Source organism: Haemaphysalis longicornis, unplaced genomic scaffold (genome assembly GCF_048455015.1).
Source record: "Haemaphysalis longicornis isolate Haplotype H1 unplaced genomic scaffold, Haemaphysalis longicornis Haplotype H1 scaffold_1, whole genome shotgun sequence".
NCBI lineage: Eukaryota > Metazoa > Arthropoda > Arachnida > Ixodida > Ixodidae > Haemaphysalis > Haemaphysalis longicornis.
In genome coordinates this window covers 381,869,273-381,894,064 of record NW_027526203.1, presented here as the reverse complement: position 1 = coordinate 381,894,064, position 24,792 = coordinate 381,869,273, and the positions used below count along the sequence as shown (strand labels likewise).

Here is a 24,792-nt window from a genome sequence, read left to right as displayed (position 1 = left end):
CTAAGACTGCCTCAACCGGCGAACAGTCGCCTGCGAGTCAGGGGCTCTGCATGGTGCAAATGGAGTCCACAAAGCTAGCATACCTTTACGAAAATTGTGAACGCTTTTGCATTCACAACTCATAGAAAGTGCTTAGGCATCCTTGCATGTTTTTTATTAACCCAACTTCTGAAAGAAAACTGACCACTTCATTCATTCCCATGAACAACTCTTTTATTTTAGCAGTGCAACACATCAAACAGAGGAACACAAAGAAAACATAACTACACTTCAACATTTTGCTGTTTTTGCTTTAACTGACGCATCTTCAGCTCTTGAATGCCTTTTTGCCTAAACTTTCCAGATGCAACACGCTTTTTAACTTCTTTTTCCTCTTCAGCAAGCTGTGCAGCTGTTTCCTGGGCGTTGTTGATTTCCTTCAGATATTGTACTATGGTTCTCTGGAAGTAAAGAAATCCCTTATGAACAGATAGCAAGACAAAAAAAAATGTTCTAGCGTAGTGGTTCTCAGCCATGAATGTGTCATCAGGACACTCTTATGGACTGAACAAAGGGATGGTAGTTGTCGCAAGGAGGTAAGAGTGACGGAAGGAATGTTGACAAGGGAAACATTGCCTAAGCTCTTATACCTGTAACAATCATTGCCTTGTTTTAAGCACCTCTTCTGAGCGTTCGGCATCTTTAGAACTTCTCTGCCCGGCTGAGAAGCTAACTTGACACTTAGAAATACCAAATAGGATGTGCTGCACAGGGAAGGCACATGCTTTGCAGCCAAGCTGGCCTCACTGAATTGCCATGTAAGCTTCACAGGAAAGAAAAGGATGCCAGGCAAAACAGGGAGTGGAATTCCCTGCACAGTGTGGACTTCGTGAAGCTAGCTTTGGGAGCCACACATCAAAAAATTTACTAATACTTTTACAATACCCCTCGAGCTTCGAGATCGCTGTGCTGCCTGCCGCCGCTTCTCCGCGGCGTTTACGGGATACGCGCTGTGTGGCTGATAGGGGCTGATGCAGTTTTTAGTTCTCTTTCACTTTGCCTTTCCGCACCCTAAACAACTAGTTATGGTGATGTTGGTAAGCAAACAGTATGTTTACGGCATTTAAAAGAACAGCTGCATCTTGGTAGAGGGCTCGAACGCCAACAAGAGCTATCCGGGGACGCGGTTATGTGCGCTTCTTGGCCGCTCTTACGGGCGTCGGTGACTGCAGCTGCATATCACCACTGTCACCTTCGAATACGTCAGCACAAGTGAATCTTATTGTCGCTCCGTTTAGACCTGGTACTGGCACAGTGAGAGGTGTGTTTCGTGTTCCAGCACAGACAATGAATGCGACTTTGTTTCAAATATATATGTCATACTAAAATATGATTCAGGGATGTAATTACCAAATACCTGACAATAACGTGCTTTTCATGGGAATATAAGCCACGCGAAAATGTTAAAGGAGCCATGAAGAGAAAACACAAGTTTGGTTCATTCAAAAGATTGCCCCGTTAGAATCATACTGACACCACTTTTAACGTAAACTTCACTCAAATAAGCTACATAATTAAGAAAAAAGGGAATGGCCATGCGACCCCCCAGCTCATTTTTCGCAACAGAACCTATGATGTCATTTGAGCCAGCTCTGCGATTGGCAGAGGCCGGCACAAGCAGACGCAAATTAGGTAGAGCTTAGGAGCTAGCCGAATGAGCAATCTGCGCTTAAATTTAGGGCACATTCTTTACAAAGCCAATAAGAATGGTGGGACAAACAATGGAAGTTACGAAAGCACATGTAAACATAGAAGTACTGATGCGTACTGCTGTTGGTACTGCGCGCACTATGCTTGGTTTAGCTGCACAGCACTACGGGGCTTGGGGTTGTCTCAGACGACACTGGCCGATTAACGCAAGCAGCGGTGTCTTACATGACCATATTTGTCGAGCGAGCACTGTTTCAGGGAATGATTTGTAGGAAAGGGAGCCAGAAAGTCCGGGTCACCACTTGTAGGAAGCAGACTCGGCCGGTGTGCGGTGGCCTCCTACATTTATTTGGAGAGAGCGTAGGCCCGGCCAGGAGTGGGAGCGGTGGAGACATGCGGCCGCCCAGGCGCTCGGTCGTGTTCGTTCCTCGTGCGCGTGGCACTGCTGACGCAGCCGGGCAAGCACCGCTGCTGATGATGATTGTGGGATGCAGGGGTGATGATGATAGTGGCGCTGTTAGCGGGTGAAGCTGCCGCCACTACAGGGCTCCCCCCCTAGCGCGTTAAGAAAGAAGCCGAAGCACAAGCTATGTGCAGACAATTAACTAGGACTATCCATGGTAAAGGTCCTTAGACGGTCAAGGTCAAATCGCGGGTAAACTATGGGAGCAGTCCTGGTCAGTCCGTTGTGGGCCTCCGGAGCGTTGATTGGCCTCAGGTGGCCTTGGCTGGGAGTGCAAGGTGGGACGAACTGGTGTACAGTGGAGTAGTCCCGAAGTGAAAGAGGCATAAACCGCGGCCGCAGTGCAGACTTGGGGCCGGTAGAACGGGCGCTCCATGACCAGACTCTTGCGACGTGTCTACACTGGCGTTCGTGTGCCAGTACGAGGAGGCTTATACTGTCGGCGGCGACGGTTTGAGCACGGTGTCTGCTGCGACATCGTTGCGCATGCTCTAAGCGTAACCGCCATACGACTCCTAGGGTGACACCGGCTACAGCGAGGCCCCCACGTCCCGGAACGCCGACGGATATGAGCCCACAACGCTGGTCGTAGCCAGCATGCAAGACGTTGTTTGGCAAGACGGACCTGACGCCTCGTCGATGTGCGCCGAAGCAGTGGCCGTGACGAAACTCGCTTTCTCAACTGGTGCTTACGAAGTCGTTCACGACATCGGCGTCGAGATTCGGGAACGCGCTCCTCTGGTGGCGACATCGGTGAGTTATGAGGCGGGACGTTTGTCGCCAGTGGCTCGGGCTTTTCCTGGTAATCATGCACGTCGCGGTTGACAGGGTGGGCGCAGGGCGTTTCATGTAGAGTCAGGATCGCGGCTGTGTTGTCGGGGTCAGCGGAGGGTGCTGCTACATGCGCTGCACCCGAGTTATGCTGCGACAGGAGTGGAGTCGGGCTCTGTGTAACTGTCGTGATGGACTTGACGTGCAACGGCGGTGTAGCGGGCGACCAGTTTCGGAAGGATGGAACGCTCACGGAGCACTCACCGGAGCCCTTGCATGGGGTGGTAGAAGGGGAGGAGGGCTGCGGCCGGTGGGTGTCCGTGATGACGTCGGCTGTGAGCCTCGTTGGTGTATATGTGGCTGCCGCGCTGGAGGTGGAGTCTACGATGGCGACACTCGTGGCAGGAAACGACGTCGATGGTGCAGAAGGCACGATGTGCGGCGGTGAAGCGTGCGCGGAGCACGCGGGTACCTTATTTGCTGCAGGCGGAAAGCAGTCATCCTTGAAGCCGTAGTGCGCAAGCACGGCAGCGCGCGAAAGTCGTCGTAGGGTGTTTGGCTGGGCGGTGGTAGGGCGAGGACGCAGCGGAGCTCGAGGGGAAGCATTTCCCAGAGGATGGAGTGCTTCAGAGGCTGTACACTGACGTGGTTGAGCCAGAGGGTAGCCTCGAACTTGAAGAACCATCCTCTGACGTGCCATGGCTCGAACGCTGGTATTGGCGGGTCCCCCCCCACGTCACCATGTAGGTGTGCCGCTGTCCGGGGATCACGTCCGGGCCACCACTTGTAGGAAGCAGACTCAGCTGGTGTGCAGTGGCCTCCTACATTTATTTGGAGAGAGCGTAGGCCCGGCCAGGAGTGGGATCGGTGGAGACATACGGCCGCCCAGGCGCTCGGTCGTGTTCATTCCTCGTGGCGCGTGGCACTGCTGACGCAGCCAGGCAAGCACCGCTGCTGATGATGATTGTGGGATGCAGGGGTGATGATGATAGTGGCGCTGTTAGCGGGTGAAGCTGCCGCCACAACAGATTATTTTCTCCCAGAACAAAAACAAGCCAGGTTTAAATACGGTCAAAAACAAACCAAAGGCTTGCCACGGTATGGTGGCGCCATCTAGGTTCGGGTAACGTAAAGAAACGCGGCAACGCATGGCCTCCGAGATTCCCCCGCGCGCGTTGGTGATGGCGGAGGCCATGGGCAACGCACCAGCACCGCCGTACAGGGTGGAGACACCATTTGAATGGTCCCGTGCCGCCGCAATTGGGCCAACGTGCTTAACGCGTTGTTCTTTTCGTTTCCCACGAGACCTCGCAATGCGAAACAGCTAATATGATTCAAACTTCGCCAGTAAACCGCGTTGCGGCGATAATTTTAGCGCGGTTTGACACAATGACTTGTTTCGGCGGTGAGCGAGCGACCCAAAATGGCGGCGCCAGCGTATACGTGTCTCTACCCTGTACGGCGGATGCATGAATGAAGGTACTCTATGCTGCAGAGCGGTCGGTTCCTGTGACGTCATTGCAGACCCCAAAAACAAACGATTTACTGGGAAAATCAAAATTTTAACTTAAATTGATTAATTTCTCAGTGAATAAAGCATCGTTTGTATCCGGACAAGCGCTGAGGGCACTATAAAACACAAAATCTTTCGAATAAAGCAAACTTGCATTTTCTCTTCATGGCTCCTTTAAGTATATTCCAAGGCTGCGCACCATTCAATCAATATGTGCCAACTCACACCTTATCGCAAGAACCGAGGAAAGTTAATGAAACCAGGGAAAAATAAATGGTCTGCAAGTCCAGAAGAAACAGAATAGCTCGTACGGGAATGAAAAAACCCACTGCAGCTTCGGAAATGCTAAAGACGTTTGTCTGGTAGGGCTCACTAGAACAAATAGATGCGAAATGCACTCCTATTTCGCAAGACATGGGAGGGGAGAGGGGAAATGGAAGCTTAAAACTATCGTTATGTGCAAATGAGGAGCGAAATCAAGGAATGAATGCAAACACACAAGCTGCGCATTCACTTTCTTTTTGTTTTTCGACTTCAACGACCAGCTGATCACTCGGCAGACATATTTTTTGACGTATACAGGGTAGGCAGTTCACAACCAATAAAAGGTGTCGTTGGAAGAGTGTAATACATGATAAGGCCCTCTGATTTCAGTTTGTTCTAGATTCTGCAGGCGTCCTGTGTCATATGATGATGTTTAGAAGAAGCATTTAGCCGACAACACATATTACTCTATAAGCCCATCTCCGCGCTGCTTGCAGAGGTGAATGTTTGTGAGTGTTGACCTCGTGACATGACGACCCAGCATTAAATTTTTTCCATACAAGATGCATTTCTGACTTGCCCAACTTGCAACACTTCTGCTAAATTTTTTGTCCTGTGCTGATTCCAGAGTATAATTTTGCATTATCCATTGTACTTCTTTCACAAAATGTTCATGAAATTAATGCCACATTGGCTTGTCCAGGGTAGTGATCAATATCTGAGGTACTATACTGGCAAGCAGAACTGGTGTGCTGTCAGGTATGAATGCTGCACTAGATTAGGTAAGCACACAAGACCGATTTACATCTTAGTGTATAGCCGTAGCATGACCACATGAGGAAACGCGGCTTACGGAGACACTGTTAGTAAATTTCAGAGCAGTGGAATGACAATCAGCTCCATGCATATACCGGTTTTGCAACGCCGGCCTGTGACACACACCTAGCGCTTATGCAGACCAAATTTACCACACTAAGATCACATCAGAAACATTTACACTCGCGTAAATACCCCACATTTATGAATAGGTAGCTTCACCACATAAATATCTATTTCCAGCGTATACATACGGTTAATCTCAATCGTGAATGTTCCCCAAAAGCAGTGGCAACAGTTGGGAGTGGGCCGGAGCCTCCCACGGCTTCTTTCGAAACGAGCCGCTGGGGAAATTTCAGTGGCACCCCTACGGGCAGAACTCGAGGTGTATACTCCTAAACTCCCAAAGTCAGCGCCATGTTCAGGCAAACTTTGATTGATTGACTGTAGGGTTTAACGCGCCGACGCAACGCAGGCGATGAGGCGCGCTGTAGTGGAGGGCTCCGGAATAATTTCGACCACCTGGGGATCTTTAACGTGCGCTCAAATCTCGTACACACGGGGGTTTTTGCTTTTCGCCTCCACCAGAAAAGCGGCCGCCGAAGCCGGGAATCGAACCCGTGACCTTGTGCTCAGCAGCGCAACGCCTTAGCCACTGAGCCACCGCGGCGGGTCAGGCAAACTTTCTGAACAAGGTACAAAAATCACGCAATGAAACTGAGTGCGCAAAAAAGCTGCTAGGACTGCCAACAGAAACACATCTGGCGTCCATTTTGTAAGCACTGAACACTTCACTGTTTATGCAGTTGGCCAAAAAAGTATCTTGATATCAACGGGAAAGAAACTGCTTTCCAAGCCACAACTGGCTTTATAACCAGCTCATCTGCAGCAAACCCTGTCGGCCACATGTACTGTTGCCTGTTCAGCTACTTTTAGTTCTCTAACCCCACTAACCCTAATGTCACTGTTTTTGACCCTCACTCTGCCAGGCTTATCCTGCTTGGTCAGTCTGTCACCATTTTCACTGCATGCTACTTGTACCTTGACCGGCAAAACTTTATGCAAAGAGAAAACTCAACTCAAAGTAATGTTTCCAAGTTAACAGATGCGTGGGAAAAAAATTCAAGCCACATTTATGCCACATAAAATTAGAGACAACAGCAGCAAAGGTGACAGATTCACAAATGTACAGGTGCTGTCATAAGCAATTGGAGCAAGGATTTGTATACATCACAAAATATTTGTCTTACTGGCTTTTTGACAGCCATTACCGGTTTACAGGCAGCTTTTGCTATTGGTGAGGACTCCTTTAAATGCCCACCAATGCAGCCAGGCAGTTTCCGGAAGAAATTTTTGCAAATTTATGATACCGTATTCCAATTACTTTTGATGGCACCTGTATGTGCCATGTGGGCATTTTTACATTCAGCCCAAAACCATGCAAAGGCACAGATACAGGACAAAAGAGGCTTGCAATGCAGCTTACCACCTTGAGTAGACAAAAACGAAGTCAATTACAGTCCCTTAAAATTTACATTTACCGTATATCTATCCTTCACGTTGATGAAAACAAGACATAACAAATGTTGCTCAAATTAAACTTCTTGGCGAATATATTGCACCGATATAGACGATGTGAATAACTGTTGTAGTAAGTTTAAACTTCTTGCTCAGCTAGTGTGCCTGTGTCGAGATTGAATAACACTTGGCGCACCAACACACCACGCAAAGTAAGCATAAGCGATGTGGCATGCACCTTGATATCCCATTCCTTACTTCATGCTGAAGATTTTCTAATTGCTACTTTATTTAGATGACAATAATACCCATGCAGCACTGCTTGCTACCCCTCATCAACACAGCGTGTTGACAGTTATGTTCATTTACGTTTCACTGCTTGGACTATCCTTTCATCAATGAAGACAACAACAATGATGCTTCATATTTAACATTTTTAGCATGAGCCTCTTACACCATGGAATGACAATGATCGCTTTTCACAAAACCCAAAAGCAGCCTGAAAACTTTAAGGCACATCTACAGCTTTCCTTGTAAAAATCAAGTATGCTACTCAAGCAAACTGGTTCTGCACCATGAGAATGGCTGCACTCACAACTCAGCTAAAAGTGGAAATTCGTGAGCTAGGACTAGCATAAAGCAGTGCTGTTCAACTTTACACGGCTCTGTGGCACAAATACAACTCATCTTAGCGACAGCTTCTAAACTGGAGACGAGCAAGCCCTGAAACAAGGCACTGCAGACTGTGCGGCGTCCTGAAGACCTAATTAATAGCTGATGCACACGAAGAGCATTAACTAAGCCTCGTGTCAAGGTATACATGCTGCAGTTCAAGTTTTACAGGGCATGATGTTTACACAGCCTTTAATGTCGTATTCCTGCAGGCGCAGTCTAGGAAAAGCCAAAATGACAAAATTTAGAATTAAAAGCAGTGCTACGTGACAGCATACGCTGCCCCTAAACACACATTTTGTGGGCCGAATGCTCCCATAAGCGGCAGCGGAGCGAATAGATGAACATCTATACGATCAGTCATATTCTGAGGATATTAGAAACAGTATCGAAGTTACATTAGGTTTATTATTTTTCTGTTCACTTTACTTAAATTGCAAGTGCAATGCATTCAATGTTGTGAATCATGCTATACAGTCATAAAAAAGCTGACTGCAGGAACAACTATTAAGGCTAAATAAAAAAAAAAAAACCAAAGCCTTACACAGTATTCCAACTGCTGAAGGTACCTTTCTTTCTGGTTGGAATTCAATGGTGTAGGTCTTCCATCTAAGGGAAAGAAGTGATGCACTGTTTTATGCAGATAAAAGAGACAATTGTACATAAACAGGCCATTTCCACTTCTGCACACAAGAGACCAAGCTGCTTGTCTTCATACTAAACGAGCAAGCTGCACAGCAAATGCACAGTGAATACTGGTCACAGTGCATTACGCAGTCAATACTAGTTTCGCCACTTCCCATCAACAAGCCAGTCAAGATTACCTGGCCAAGATTACTTGTGCGGTCATTTATGCACACTGTTTGATGCACAGTTACACCCTTGAAGACAAAGCTTATTTCTGTTGCTGTCATCAAATACATACACATTCCCCTATTTCACAGGCTTGAATTTCCATACTTCACAGTGCAAAAATTGTAAACCAATATGCTTCCCGGGACACTGAAAAAAAAAGACAATTGTGTCTACATCGACAGATTACTTGCTGAGAAAATTTATGCACCACCATTGCATGCAGCATTTCTAAAATAAGGTAGAAACGGTGAAAATGTAAAGACAAAATTAAAAAGATGGCTTTGTCCCAATAACAACAGTACCAATTTCATCACAAATTTCTGACAATCCACAGCCACTTTCCGGCGGCATCTGACCAAAACCACTGCCAAGGATCAGTACTGAGTGATTGTAGTGGGGCCACTAGCTTTGTTTGGTCATATCCATTGAATGCTAACGTGCAGTTAGCACATTGATAACCATGTTTTTAGTGCTGGGCTCCACTGTATCACTCCTGCCCATATTACGACACCCCAGCGTAACATTTCAGTTTTCTAATACTTTTTGTGTTTTTATTGTAGTGGGGCCACTAGCTTTGTTTGGTCATATCCATTGAATGCTAACGTGCAGTTAGCACATTGATAACCATGTTTTTAGTGCTGGGCTCCACTGTATCACTCCTGCCCATATTACGACACCCCAGCGTAACATTTCAGTTTTCTAATACTTTTTGTGTTTTTATTGTAGTGGGGCCACTAGCTTTGTTTGGTCATATCCATTGAATGCTAACGTGCAGTTAGCACATTGATAACCATGTTTTTAGTGCTGGGCTCCACTGTAACGCTCCTGCCCATATTACGACACCCCAGCGTAACATTTCAGTTTTCTAATACTTTTTGTGTTTTTATTGTAGTGGGGCCACTAGCTTTGTTTGGTCATATCCATTGAATGCTAACGTGCAGTTAGCACATTGATAACCATGTTTTTAGTGCTGGGCTCCACTGTATCACTCCTGCCCATATTACGACACTCCAGCGTAACATCTCAGTTTTCTAATACTTTTTGTGTTTTTCGGATAAAAAAACATATTTCGTGGCTGGAATGGAGCTGAGTGAGTTAAAGTGAACAAAGCTGTACTTTGTCTTAGTGGCCCCTTTAAAGAAAGCAAATAACACTGACACAACTTCGTACGCATGAACTTTAAAAACTTGGACATCATCCAATCACATTGCAATCTCTGGATGCATAGTTTTATGCCACTGCTGTAGCTGTAGCAGCTGCCGTAGACAGTGCATGATGGTATTTTTTCTTCTTTCTGCCTTTATACATTGAATACTGCTTCAGAGTCCAGAGAAATGATGAAAAACGTGTACTTAGCCATTCTATGGAACATATATACGCCATTACAGAGACCTGGCTACATGATCTGATAAGTGATGACGAAATCGTACTGCCTGGATATCAAATTTTTAGGCGGTATAGAGGCTCTGGTGGTGGCAGTGTGGCTGTTATTGTAAAAGATACCATTGACGCCTGCCTCGTAGATCAAATTGCTGATCATAAAAGCCTTTTTTTGTAAATATCGCTCGAGTACGTTACTTTTTTTCTTTGTGCTCTTTCTTTACCGTACACCCGAAGCAGATGAGATGTTTTTGAACAAATTATATGATCAACTTTTTGGTCTTTGTGATAAAAACACATTGTTAACAGGTGATTTTAATTTGCCATCAATTGTTTGGGACGATCTAAGGTATGGCTGTTCTCCTTCTGGTGAATCAATTCTTGACATCGTTTTTGCTTAACCTCAAGCAAGCGGTGGATGTCTGTACTCGAGGTGGGTCAATTTTGGATTTACTGTTTTTAAGTGAAATATTTTCTGATGGCTATGTTGTAATCGACCAGGGCATTTCTGATCATAGACTGATTTTTTTCACTTGGAATAAGGCTTTAGATCGAGCTAAAAATATTCAACCAGCCACACTTGTAAAGGAATTTACTAAGGTAAATGATGTAGCTATAATTGACTACCTTGAAATGTATGTCGGATCCTTGTTACACAATGTTGAGACCTCTTGGCAATTGTTTGTTTACACCATACGTCATAGTGTAGAGAATTTGGTACCGTGTCGAACAATTTACAAACACCGCACAAACCCTTGGATTAGCCGGGAAATAATCCACATGAAGCGTAAAATTAAAAGGCTTCGCAAGAAGCATGCAACAATGACACTCCAGTGAACCGATCTGAAAGACAAGCTACAAACAAGCTTGGCACAAGCAAGAAATCATTTCTATAGTAACACGCTGACAGAATTTCTTCAGAGTAGCGCTCACAAATTTTGGCGGTATTTAGGTGAGTCTAAGACCGGGATTAGCAAAATGAAGCCTAATGGTGTAATAATAACGGATTCTCGTGCTATTGCTGAACATTTTAGTGCATACTTCCAGAGTGTTTTTTCTCAAATTGATGATTATGAACCTGAGCATTCATTCACTGACTCAGACAATGACCTAGTAGTGATGCAGGAAGGCATATTGCACATGCTTTTAAAACTTGATCCAGAAAAATCTGTGGGGCCTTACCGCATTTCTAACGCCTTATTCAACCGCTACACTGAATATCAGAATTCCTAACTGGTCTTTTTAACCTTTCACTAGCTACGGGAGAAATACTGGCCGATTGGTTATAGTACATGTTAAACCAATTCATAAAAATGTGACCATTTATCGTTTGAGAATTATTGTCCCATCTCTATTACAAGCAGTTGTTGCAAACTTCTTAAACATGTTATTGCAAACTACGTGTATGAATTTCTCAGTGAACATGATGTGCTATTAAAGCATCAGCATGGCTTCAGAACAGGGTTATCTACTGTTACCCAGTTAGCCACAAAAGTGCATGAATTTTCACGTGTGCTTGATGAGTCTGGGCAAGCTGATGTTTTGTTTTTAGATCTTTGTAAAGCCTTTGATAAATTGCCACACAGAAAGTTGTTATACAAATTACAGTGTTTAGGATTACTAAGGAAATCTTCAGTGGATTCAGGCTCATCTTCAAGATAGATGTCAGAAGGTAGTGATTAACAATTTCTTATATACTGTTCTTCATGTGTCTTCTGGAGTTCCACAGGGAAGTGTGTTAGGGCCACTTTTGTTTTTAATTTATGGTAATGATTTAGCTTCTGTCTATCCTGAAAATGGGACCGTACATTTGTTCGCAGATGATTATTTCAGTTTTAAACAAATTTCTTCACCGTGTGATCATGTGGAATTACACCAAGCACTTATCGCTATCGACAACAGGTGTCAGAACTGGGGCATGCAGTTAAACACTTAAAAAACTGTGCTACAATGTATTACCAGGAAACTAACTCCTAGTCAATTGTACTATACTCTAAGGGGCAGTAACATGAATAACGTAGATAAATATAAGTACATGGGCATCACTTTCACAAGCAAACTAACTTGGTCAACTCACATATCTGACATTACCACTTCTGCATTACATAAGCTATGGTTTCTAAAAAGAAAGCTCGCGCACTAAAATTCTAGCCTATAATGCCTGTGTTCGTTCAAAGCTTGAGTATGATTCTATTATTTGGGATCCCCATACCAAGAAAGATATCATGAAACTAGAACGTCTAAAGGAGTAGTGACACGAAATTTCAAAGCTGAGATAACTATGTAAAATGCTTCCTTTTTATCAGAAGATATCTCCCAGCAAGTTTCAACAGTAGCCGTTCAGTATAACACATTCTAAATCAATTTTAATCTTTACCCACATGAGAAAGCCGAGAGCGGGCCGACATGACATCATCAGCTCCTTGCCCCAAACTGCCAACGTCGGGGCTCCCGTGACATAGCCGACGCACTGGCTGCGGTTGGCGTGTGCTGCTATGCCGTGTGTACACGTCATGGTTTTGGGACCGATGTCATGCTGCTCGGGTGCGTGGGGATAGTGAAAACCTCGACCAGTCTGGGCGCGCGTGTGTGCTCGCTCGCACGCGCGTCCAGACCGGCAGCGGTGCGACAAGAATGGTGACCTCACGGCTACCTCCTGTCATAACGGCCGCTTGGCGTTAGTTTGGTCGAAACTGAAACTGACACGAATAAACGATGCCACAAATGATTGTTTACGCTGCGACAGACCGTCTAATGTGCCATTCTAAGATTAGTGGGCTGGTACACACCTTAGCAGCAGAAAAAAAAAAAAAAAAACGTAACACGAAAATTTTGTGCCAGTACTCCTTTGTGTATTGTTGTCTCTTGTTTTTAAAATTATGTTTTGATGTAGCCACTCCTGTTTGTGCCAGTGGATTGGCCTGCAGTATTGTGAAATAACAAACTAACAAACAAACAAACACAAAAGTTTCACAAATTCACTTTAGTGTCCCTTCAAGGGTAACTGCTTCAAAATGGCCTTTCTACAGTACTTTCACCACAACTGAGGAGATAACACAGCGCACAAATAGAAGAAAGAGACACAACACAGCACTTGTGTTGTGCCCCTTTCTTCTTTTTGTCACATCTATTTGTGCACCGAGTTATTTCTAAGATCAATTCGCCCAACTTTCATTTGTTTCACCACAAGTGACAGGAGGCATTTTTTTTCTTATTTTGTCTGGTCAAGAAGTTTTGATGAAAGTTTTCATTGAAGTACACTTTCCTCCATCCCCTCTTTTCAAACAAAAGCAAATTTTCTTTCTCATTTCATTGAAGTTATTCCCTATTCGCAGGATTTCCCAGCCACTTCCTCTTGCCACTTGTTTGTATGAAACTTATCACCACGGTCTGAAACCACATGCTTATCACATGCTTACCGAAACAGACAACAGAGAAGTTAAACTTTTTTCTGCAATGGCATACAGAGCCAAATACATCACTGAACTGCGAATATCTCATTCAAGCATAGAGAAATGACACTTGATGAAGCTTATTCCGAAGGTTCAGTAACTGAATATGAGTGGGATTCGTTACCATTAAATGCCCAATCAGGGGTGTCAATAAAAACCGGAGCTTCATTCCAACGCCTTGGAAGACCAGCCCTGAAAATGCAAAAGCAGTAAATTAAAAACAGAAAAAAGCTCTTTTCTCTTCATGATAGCACCGATATTGTCGGATTAAAACATTGAAAAGCCTTAGTTCACACTTTTTCTTTTAAGTGCTCTTAGACCCGATACCAAAACCCCCAAAAGCCCAGAGAGTTTACACTAGGCGGTGCCATGGTAATGTATGCCTGCCTAATAATTTAGCATTAGCTAACGCCTAGACCGCTATAATCATGGTGGCATCAGAAAGAGTACTGTAAATGTAGAGTGGGGTGAGAAATGTCCCACAGCTGCTGGTGAACATGTCTTGTCAAAGTAAAAGTGACACTAGATGCGCCCATTCATTAAAGGAGCCATGAAGAGAAAATGCAAGTTGGTTTTATTCGAAAGATTTCGTGTTTTATAGTGCCCCCAGCGCTTGTCCGGATACAAACGGTGCTTTATTCACTGAGAAATTAAACAATTTAGGTTAAAATTTTGCTTTTCCCGCTCAATCGTGCGTTTTCGTGGTCCCAAGTGACATCACTGAAACCGACCGCTCTGCAGCCTAGAGTACCTTCATTCACGCATCCGCCGTACAGGGTAGAGACACGTATACGCTGGCGCCGCCATTTTCGGTTGCTCGCTCGCCGCCGAAGCAAGTCATTGTGTCAAAACCGCGCTAAAATTATCGCCGCAACGCGGTTTACTGAAGAAGTTTGAATCATATTGTCTGTTTCGCGTTGCTAGGTCTCGTGGGAAACGAAAAGAATAACGCGTTGAGCCCGTTGGCCCAATTGCGGCGGCACGGGACCGTTCAAAGGTTGTCTCCACCCTGTACAGCGGTGTTGGTTTGTTCCCCCGTTTATTTACGTTCCGTAACCTAGATGGCGCCACCATACCGTGGCAAGCGTTTGGTTTGTTTTTGCCCGCATTTAAACCTGGCTTGTTTTTGTTCTGGGAGAAAATATTCGTTCCCTGAAACAGTGCTCGCTCGAAAAATGGGGTCACGTAAGACACCGTTGCTTGCATCAATCGGCCAGTGTCGTCTGAGACAACCCCAAGCCCCGTAGTGCTGTGCAGCGAAACCAAGCATGCTGTGCGCAGTACGAACAGCAGAACGCATCAGTACTTCTATGTTTACATGTGCTTTCGTAACTTCCACTGTTTGTCCCATCATTCTTATTGCTATGTAAAGAATGTGCCCTAAATTTAAGCGCAAATCGCTCGTTCGTCTAGTTTGTAAGTTCTACCTAATTTGCGTCTGCTTCTGCCAGCCTCCGCCAATCGCAGAGCTTAGCTCATGTGACGACATAGGTTCTGTTGCGGGAAATGAGCTGGTGGGTCGCATGACCATTCCCGTTTTTCCTAATTATGTAGCTTATTTGAGCGAAGTTTACGTTAAAAGTGGTGTCAGTATGATTCTAACGAGACAATCTTTTGAATGAACCAAACTTGTGTTTTCTCTTCATGGCTCCTTTAAGTGGACACATTCACAATAATGACAATTGATTAGAAGCAATATACTCTCAAGCAAAGGCTGCCCACCACCAAACTCCTCTACAAATAGCAGCCTGAAAAATGTGGCCAGACACGCACAGTCTGTGACATGAGAAATCGAAACTTGCAATTTTTAAGCTATCTACTCAAGTGACAAGACCCTTCTTTCTGCCCTTAGTAACAGGCGGTATCTTTGCCCCAATTCTTTAGCTATATTTTTAGCTATCACATCAGCCATCTTTTTAATAGGCTACTAAATATTTTAATCATAAATGCCAGTGCTGCTCAGTTTGCCACATTCATTTACCATTGCAGAAAGTATGCGCCAAACTTCTCCCATGCATAAAGTGCATGACATACTACTTTCTTCTATGAAATTTCAATAAATAAAGCTGCAAAAAGTATGGAAACTGTCTGCCATGCACTTATTATACAATAAAAAATTGTGTCACATGCTTTCTATATGTGGCAATGTCAAGCGCCTATTAGAGTATAACAAATGTTTAAAACGTGGTGGCATATTTTTTAAGTTTTTTTTTCTAGCATGGAATAACTTAGCAAGCACGTTTCCTGAAACTTCGCAAAATTGAACAATTGTAACTAGACTTGTTCACCAAAAGTTTGTAACTCATCTGTGGTAAATAATAATCAGACTGTAAAATAAACATGTCTAGAAAATTCAAACCACCCTGAACAATCATGCATTACCTTATTAGCAGAAAATGAGGCTTTTATCAATTTAATGTTTGACTCAAGTCAGGCAGGACATTTCATACACATATATACATGCACAGTAAAACCCATTTAACATGAGGTTGCAAAACTCTGAACAATTCCAGTTAAGGTGAGTCTCTAGACAAAACCTGAAATGTTTAGCACACCAATGAATCATTTCAAAACTCTGGCGTTGCAAAACTCTGAACAATTCCAGTTAAGGTGAGTCTCTAGACAGAAAACCTTAAATGCTTAGCATACCAATGACTCATTTCAAAACTTTGGTGCATCCACCAATAATGACCTCCTTTGGTAACTGAAGTGCCATTACACAAGCGCGTCACCCAAAAAAAGGAACATGTTAAACTACAAATATTCATGCACTTCAGGCAGCACGGCTTACGGCAAGGGAAAGCTCATTAGCGATCTTACATTTCTTTTTATTCTCAGGAAGGTGAAACTGCACCAAAACTGTCATAGTGGCTGTTTGTTCTGGACAGATTTTGGGTAAGGAAGGAATCAGCTTGGCCAGCTTGGCGTAGGCCAGTGACAAACAAACACGGGTAGCGCTTAATGGAACTGGACAATGATACCAGAAAATAGAGGGGGGAGTGGGGGCCAAGAAGCTGGGAAAGGGCAATACTTCGAAGCTACAAAAAGAATTTTGCAAGGGGTAGACAGGGCGAGTGAGTGAGAGAGAGATGGAAAAGGAGGGAGGGAGGAAAGGGGGAGGGGAAAAATCAGCAATAACAATAAGCTTGGCAAGTTGGTATGCACTTGTGCTTAGATGAACAGTACTAAAGAGAGATGGGAACAGAGACAAGGCTTGAATTAGCTACTCGAATAAAAGGAAAAGCATATTCTACATTTCCTTGTATTGTGGTGCCCACATTCAGTTATTAAAAGCCTTGCAAACACCTTTTTACAGTTGATTACTACTTTTGACTTGAGACTTTCATAATCTTGATCATTAGGCCCCTCCTGCCTGGGCCTAAATAGTGGCCTGCAGTACAAACACAAACAAATAAATAACTAAATAAATAAATGAATGAATACATAAATAAATTAGAAGCTCACTAAAATAAACAAATAAATAAATAATTAAATACATAAATTAGAAGCGCACTGCAAGCAACTTTTTCAACGATCTGAACCTTTGCTCAGAGTGCATGGAAGAAATGAAACATAACACTAGTGGTGAAGAAGACTGTCTTGACAGCAGGATTTTTTGCCTGTTTCAAACTGCTGACCTTATCTCTCTTGCTGGAAACGACCTTCGTAATACGATTGCAAACAAAGTCAAAGACAAACGACAGGATAAAACAAAAAACACATGCAATTTTCCAATAATGTGCACAATTGCAACTCCTATTCATAAAAAAAATAAAGGTGGGCACATGCGCCAAAGGTAAGCCACCATTAGCAAGGCAACCTCGCACACTGACATAATCACCGAAGGAGCACTCCCACAGCTGCATTCCTTGCCAGAGATCATCGGGCACGCATCTCATATTTCCCTTACGATCCTGTCCACGGATTTGAAAAGAACCCTCATTCTGCAAAAAGTGACTTCCACATGCACTCAAAATAAGTGGCCAGCATAATTCAATGTCAATATCCACTGCAGAAGGCATTTTTCTTCTGCAGTTCTGTCTCCACTAAACAGGTCATTCCCCATAAATTAAAGAACAGGAAGTACGCGCCCCACTGAACCTGAAAAGGGTAGGAAAAATGACTGAAACAATAAAAAGGAGCGAGATCAGGCACACAGCACTGAGACCTATCGCGTAGTCAACACATGCACAAGTTCATGAAATAAACCTAAGGAGCTGTATACAAGATCCCCCAGTCTTGCAATAGACTTTAATTTGGACCACAAAAAAAAAAAAAAAGATTTAAATGAGTCCCTCAAGGGAAGCGCTGGATAGCCGGTGAGCAGACTGGTGCATCTGTCCCACTGTGCTCATTGCGCATGCACACCCGACTTTGGCTGAAGAAAGTTTCCCACAATTCAGTAAACATCATTGCAAAGAAACAGGGGACCCTTACTTGATGCTCACTTGAGCCCAAGGCACCTGTGCAAGCACTGCCTCTACTCCGATCTCAAAATGAGAGATGCCTTAATGAAAGTTTGATTTACTTTTTTTTTTTTTTGCTGAGGTATAATCATTTGGGTTTCCTCCCTTTAAACAAAGTTGAACTGAAAGTTTGTGCATCATCAGTGTGGTGTGTTCTGTTTCATCCTGTCTTCTTTATTTAGTGCTCTTCCTTTGAAACACAACAAACAAACTGACCTAACACCGAGCTTCACTTGTGTCATGTAATTTCAATTTGTAAAGTAGAAAAAGAAATAACATCATGAATTGAAATATGCTAGGTGCAGTGACACCTCCATTATTAAGTGGGAGAACCTTTACATATTGCACTGGGTGGATTGTCATCTGAGACCTTCTTACACCGTGGACTCTACGTATGAGGCTTGGCCAAATGGAACTCTTGGGCAAACAGGCCTTCCTGTGTCAACCTGTTTGCCCAAGAGTTCCATTTGGCCAAGCCTCATACGTAGAGTCCACAGTGTAAGAAGGTCCCAAATGACAAGCCACCCATGTGCAACATTGTCACGTGAAGAAGAAGAGAGCCATGGGACCAGCCTCCGGAGAAGAAGAAAAAGAACCAGCTGTGTGGGATCTCTCATGGCTGACATCGTGTATATAGTGTAATCACATTGCTCGCATCTTCCATGGTTCATTTCCTGTGCCCTGCCATCACATAACATGTTTTGGTGGAGATTGCAGTGTACATCCTCATCCTGGCCCCAGCTTCGCTTCGCCTCAGCTACTGAACATCGCTAACAGGCTCTTGGATCATGTCGGCCCGCCCCAGCCCCAGTGAGCCATGGACGCACCATTCCCCAGCACCATGTCCCCAGCCTACGACCTGCTGAGACCAACCGACGTGACCAGCTGTGACCTGAACAGAAGACGACACCATTCCCCTCCCCAGATCTTCAGCGCGTCTCCAAGGCCTTTCGATGTCGCTTCACTCCACTGCTGGACATTGCTGTTGCAGGGCCAGTGCTCACCACGACCATCATCCTCACCCGTGGCGGCAAGGACTTCTCCACTTTTCCTTTCATCGCGCATAGTGACCACATTTGTACATTTACTACGGTCTCGACCGGGACGGTCTCTTTTGACGAGGCGAATGCGTCACGGGAAGAAGAAGAGAGCTATGGGCTCAACCTCTGGAGAAGAAGAAGAACTAGCTGTGTGCTGGCTCCCTCATGGCCAACATCGTGTATATAATGTAAATACACTGCGCATCTTCCATGGTTCATTTCCTGTGTCCTGCAGTCACGTAACGATATATGAAGGTTCTCCAACAGAATAATGGAGGTGTCACTGCACCTAGCATATCTTAACACATGATGTCCAGAGAGAAAGAGCTTTGAGGGCGCAGTTCCCAATTGTTATGAAGGGATGGCATCAGGTATATTGTACGCCCTGTGTAGACAACATGAGGGCCTTTTCTGAAGCCAAGTGAGTAGGGTGTGTCTTCAGCCACATGTTTATTTACTCTGTGCTTTAGACAAAGTCAATAGCCTATACCATGCCCGTACCATGCACTACGTGATAACTTGAGCCTAGCTTTAACACAGGAATCGATAACTGCTCATGATGGTGTGTATAGGCAGTCATTGATCCTCTGGTGTCACTGCTCCATTTTTCAAACTCAAATTTGTGCGTAGCACCTGGCTACACCTGGGCTACGACGCTATGGGGAGCACCAAAGTGGAGGACTCTGAATTAATTTAAACTACCTGGCTTTCTTCAATGTGCACCTAAATTTTGCACACATGGACACTTTTTGTATGCTTTTTAGCTTCTTCAAGAAAAGCAGGCAGATGCATTTTTCTTTTAACCTGCTCAAACGAATAGTGCACGAGGTGAGCCATTGAAGCACAGACTTTATCGTAACAGTGCTTCTGACATTTGCTTCAACGCATTGCAGCACCCTGACATACTGGTACATCGAAGTTTACACCCTTCCCCAAACGACGTTGGAGGCAACTGTCAAGTAAGTGTAGCGCCTGCTGCCATTGCCAAGCTTCATCACCAAGACCACTGCAACCGCAAGAGCAGAACTTCTCCCATTCTCAACAGCCGTGCAGGTAGTAAAGTGCCGACACCTCAGCCCTGCCGTAACAAGGCACCTCTGCCCTAGTCCCGTGCCCAGGGAGGCAGTAGCCCTTTTAACTCTTTTGTTGCCATGCCTATCCAAATTGATCGCCGGTGATCATTGGCGGATCCAGAGGGGGGGTCCGGATGTCCTGACCCCTCCCTTAATTTTTGAATTTAAACCTCCAAGAAGATGACCACTCAGGTCGCAGAAAAAGGTGAATTGATGACTTGTATTCCTTGTGTTTTTGCTTTCCCGAAATTTCAGTGAATAAATAAGGCTCCTCCTCCTCCTCCTCCTCCCCCCCTCCTGCTCCTCATCATCATCATCACTGATAGGAGCTGACCCCCCTCTCAGAAAAAGCCTGGATCCGCACCTGCCGGTGATCGATGCTTAGTGTTGCTGATTTCAACATGTTGTAATTGTTTTTCATGCACCCAACATCCCACAGTAGTTAGTCTAGGTACTGCACTTTTAGACTCAATTTAAATTTTCCCGCTCTGGCAACACAAATCTTTAAAGGCATTTCTTGTGAGCTGAGGTTCGTGTGCTGCTGCGAAAGGAGACGTGGCTGCTGCCTGCTGCCCTTGACCAAAAATCATGCCACTCATGGTTATGCTGCATTGCCATCAAATTTCCTTGATCAAAAGGCTCCCAGCAAGTCAAACATCAAATTATGTCGCCAGCTTTGTAATCCGGCAGCGTTGAGCGGTGATAATTACCTGAAAATGATACCACCTATTCAGTAGTGAGCTTTGGTTCAGACAGCAGGTAGCTTTATTCTGCCAAAGCTTATTTCTGAAAGTCCCATGTCTCAAAAGTGGACCTGGCATTTTTAGCCAGTTTCCAGGAGTTTTGGTTTCATTTCTGTGTCGTGAAATTCATATTTGGCGCTACTGCGCAGTTACACAACTTCAAGCCGCTTTGCCATGGCACCTTTGTCACCCACTACTGTTTTTCAAAAAAAAGCATGCCACTCGTGATTCACTTCACCCACACCTTACTTCTGCAATAACACCTCTAGCTGTAAGTTGAAAGCTAACACCAAGTCATCGGATATCAGATCAGACAGGTAGAGCGCTTCAAATCGGCCTTGCACACTACCAGCTGTTCGCTGGCCAGTTTCATTTCCATACGACAGTATTTCCAGAGGGCTAGCGTTGCTTATTAGTAGAACTGTCTATTCTGACAAAGTCTACAACTAGTTTGGTATTGTTTCTTTCCGAAAATGTTAGCTGGTGCTGCAGTGGTGAACTCTTTTCGTAGCGTGACAGCTACTCAGTGAAAGGTTTCTGGGCATGATTCTAGTGCACCGCACCGCTACAATAGCCAGACAGAAAATAATAAACCACAAGTGAAAGCTCTTACAGATAAGTGATGATAAAATGACAGTGACCATCAAGAAGCATCCACCACGAAGTTTCATTTTCAACTCCACGTGAAATTATTCGCATCACGTGCTTGCTCCGAATCTTGTACGGACCGTAAATGCAAAGTCAGTCATTGGCAAGGTGTTTCTACATCACGTGGGGTCAAATTGGTGCCTCTGATAATGTCAAACCACCAGATTTCTTACAGAGAGCTATCCAAAATAGCACGTTTTGAAATGGAGGTTGGGCTTCACATGCCGCGGGCACCACCGGTGCTAACATTTTTTTTATATTAGACAAATTGTTCCGCGCAACTCAATTTTTTTTTTTCCAGGACGCGTTTTCGAAATATTTACCTACAAAACGCGCATTCTAACCTTTTCTTCTATTGGTGATTTGATATACACAACTTTTTTATTATTTTCTGGACAAAAATTTTTATTTTGATATTTTTTTTCGCAACCATTATTCATGAAAACATTTTAAAATCTGGTGTTGTTAAAAACGGCGTTAAATCATCTAAATTTTGTCACAGCATTATGTGCCTAACCAACATGTCTAGCACACAAAAAAGAATTTTTTTTCTTAGACCTCTAAAAATCACTCAATTTCCCGCGGTAGTGAAAGAGTTGACAGGTGTACATATCCCACCACACATGCAACACGGACAACCGTTTCAAATGGCAAATGGATGCGATAAGGATAACTGCGAGATACTCACGCTGTTCGCCAATGATGTGTTCGCAGTAGCAACCTTGGTTGTCGGGGATCTGAGCGTGCTCCTCTGGATGGTTGCACTGCCACTGCAGAGAATAAAAAGGAATGTCACGAGGGTTGAGTTACCTCTAGATTGCATATTTGATGCACTGAAAATCTCCTGCAGAATAGATTTGAGAGCCCTTCCCAGCCTGAAGAAACAATATAACCTCAATCGAAAAAAAAAATTGTAATAATTGTCCACTCAAGGACAGAATACTGTATACAGTGAAATCTCGTTGATACATTTTTCACAGGAACCGGAAAATAAAACGTATTATCCGAAAATCGTATTATCCAAATAAGTTAAAAAAAAGGAAAATATGCATCCTCCGTCAGCAACTCACTTTTATGGAGCAAAATTGAACTGCTCAATTTGTGCTGCCCTTTCTTCTTTTAAATGTCCACGAGTAAATTCTTCTAAAATGTTCAAAGAGAAGCTGCCAGTATTTGTTGCTTGGCAGACACTGCCTTGTACGACAATCCGTGTCATGCCGTAAATCAGTGAAGGCAGCCTCCGCATGCTTGAAAGTTTTGAATACCCAAGGTGAGCGCGGCGTTGTCAACTGTTTCGCGAATAGGACTGACCCGTCGAAGTTCACTCCTGTCGCTCTAACTCCCTCGAACAATGTAAGCAGGATGTTTTCCTTTTACTCATTCTTCGCACCTCGTGTTTGTTTTACACCAGGTCCAAAAACTTGCAGCTTCTTTAGAAGTTACTCTTGTAGACCGACAATAGTGTTCAGTGTTGACACTAGCAAAGAGAGCTCGCGTCCTGATTCCACGCACTTCCTCTTCGGGTTCTCCTCGAATTGGCGTACAATTTCCAGTTGCGCCTTGCATTTCTTGGACGTTGTCACAAACACGGCCGTGCATAGCAACACAGCAAAAAGTGAACATATCACTTCACGGGAAGCAAGGTCCATGGGAAGGGAAGTCGGAAAGGGAAGTCGGAAAGGGAAGTCGCGCCTGGCGCGAGTATTGTGCGTTCTTCCTTGATTATGATACGATTTGCTACATGGCGGGGTGCATCGCCTGACTTATCGTCAGCCTTGCACGGAACGGCCATGCATTGCAGTAATGTTTCTGCCGCAGAACCGGCACTTCCGCTCCCTCAGTGTCTCTGCAACGCGCAGGTCGTGGCTTGTTGGAATGCAGTTTGAGCGCGTATACTGAAGAATAAACGTAAGATTACTGGAAAAGTCAGTTGAGATCCGCTTTCGCGATCGTATTATCCATTGTTCGGCAAAAATGTGATCGCAATAAATGCATGAAAATGGATTACTTCTAAGGGACGTTGGCCGGGAACGAAAAGAAAAACGTATTAGGCTGAAAAACGTGATATGCCGAATTGTATCAACGAGACTTCACTGTATTCATATTGAATAACAGTGACATAGGTTTGTACAGGTGCCGTCAAAAGTCAAAAGCACCGGCGGCAAACAAAAGGACGAGAAGACGCATGCACGCCTGGCGGCGGCGATAGCCCACCTATACATCTCAAAACACTTCTTTTAGCCTGTATTCAAGAATTTTTCGCAGCATTGTGGTCTCGCCGATGGCGCTAGAGGCACATCTGACAACGTCTTGGCACACTTCCAGCGCATGCGAGCTGCCGGGGAAGCGGTGCTCTCACAGGGATCTGCAGTGGCAGTTTTTTTTTCTTCAAATATTTTGAGGCGTGTATGCTATCAGCACCATCGCCGATGCCAGTATGATGCAAATAATTCTCGAATACAGGTTAAAAGACGTGTTTTGAGATGTATAGGTTGGCTATCGCCGTCGTCAAACGCGCATGCGTCTTCTCGTCCTTTCGTTTGCCGCCGGTGCAGCTACACGGCGCTCCTATGCGGTTCGGCCACAGCTCCCGTGCTCCAATTACTTTTGACGGCGCCTGTACAGGTGGTGCAATTAGAAAACTATGCTATCTACCCAGGGCCATTTCCAAACACGCATGTAACATTAAACCAGCAATAAAACAGCACCATATATAACATTCAGCAAGGGCAAACGATCAAGAAGACAAAACACTCATATACACACATATATGTATGAAGTCGGCCCTGATGTCTTCTTGTCTTTTAAGCGTACCTGCCGTTTTTTTTTTTTGCACTCACCTCTACGAAGTCAGCACATAATCTAACAGTAAAGGTCAAATCAAAGAGTAAAGTAGGTATGCGGAGTGTGGTACGAAAAATATGGTAATTAGCAGCATAAGCATTTATCGAATTTCGCCGCCACAAGTAGCAAAAGAATGGTGAAACAAGCACACAGAATCTACAAACCAAAAGGATATTGAGAAGCCATACTCAACCATGCAAAAATAGGGAATACAAATTTGACGTAAAGCTCATCCTGGGTACGCCCAATTCACATGGTACACAGAAGTAACACCCTAGTTTGTGACTGCAAGCGCACTTCTTCCCGGCTCTGTCACTGCGCTTAAGAAGCCCATTTGTCATAAATGTCGCAGAAAAAGAATGACCCGTGACGCGAATGTTACGCAGTTCTCGGCTCTGGGCTTCATTGGTTAAAACAGAAAAATGAAATCGACGTATTGTGTTTTGTTATAATTTTTCACCAAGAACTCCCAATTTTCACGTATACCCAAGAAACAGGTAGCAAGAAACATTCGATTATTTAACAGGGCAAATAGATTGTTTTCCACGGTGCAGCAACCATTAAACTGGCCCACACGCGCGCGCG

At 44.4% G+C, this 24,792-nt stretch overlaps 1 long non-coding RNA gene across 2 annotated transcripts; it reads right to left on the bottom strand.

Moving 5' to 3' along the window:
- Positions 1-368: 368 nt before the first annotated feature.
- LOC144155206 (uncharacterized) lies at positions 369-24,789 on the bottom strand. Of its 2 annotated transcripts, XR_013319524.1 has the most exons (4): positions 24,401-24,789; positions 22,052-22,133; positions 13,518-13,585; positions 8,247-8,315 (listed from the first exon to the last, which is right to left on the bottom strand). It is a non-coding gene; the product is annotated as an uncharacterized LOC144155206 (long non-coding RNA). The 2 variants fall into 2 exon arrangements; XR_013319525.1 differs by lacking the exons at positions 13,518-13,585; positions 22,052-22,133; positions 24,401-24,789 and adding exons at positions 369-440; positions 8,632-12,734 and having other exon boundaries at positions 8,251-8,315.
- Between the last annotated feature and the right edge of the window lie 3 nt (positions 24,790-24,792).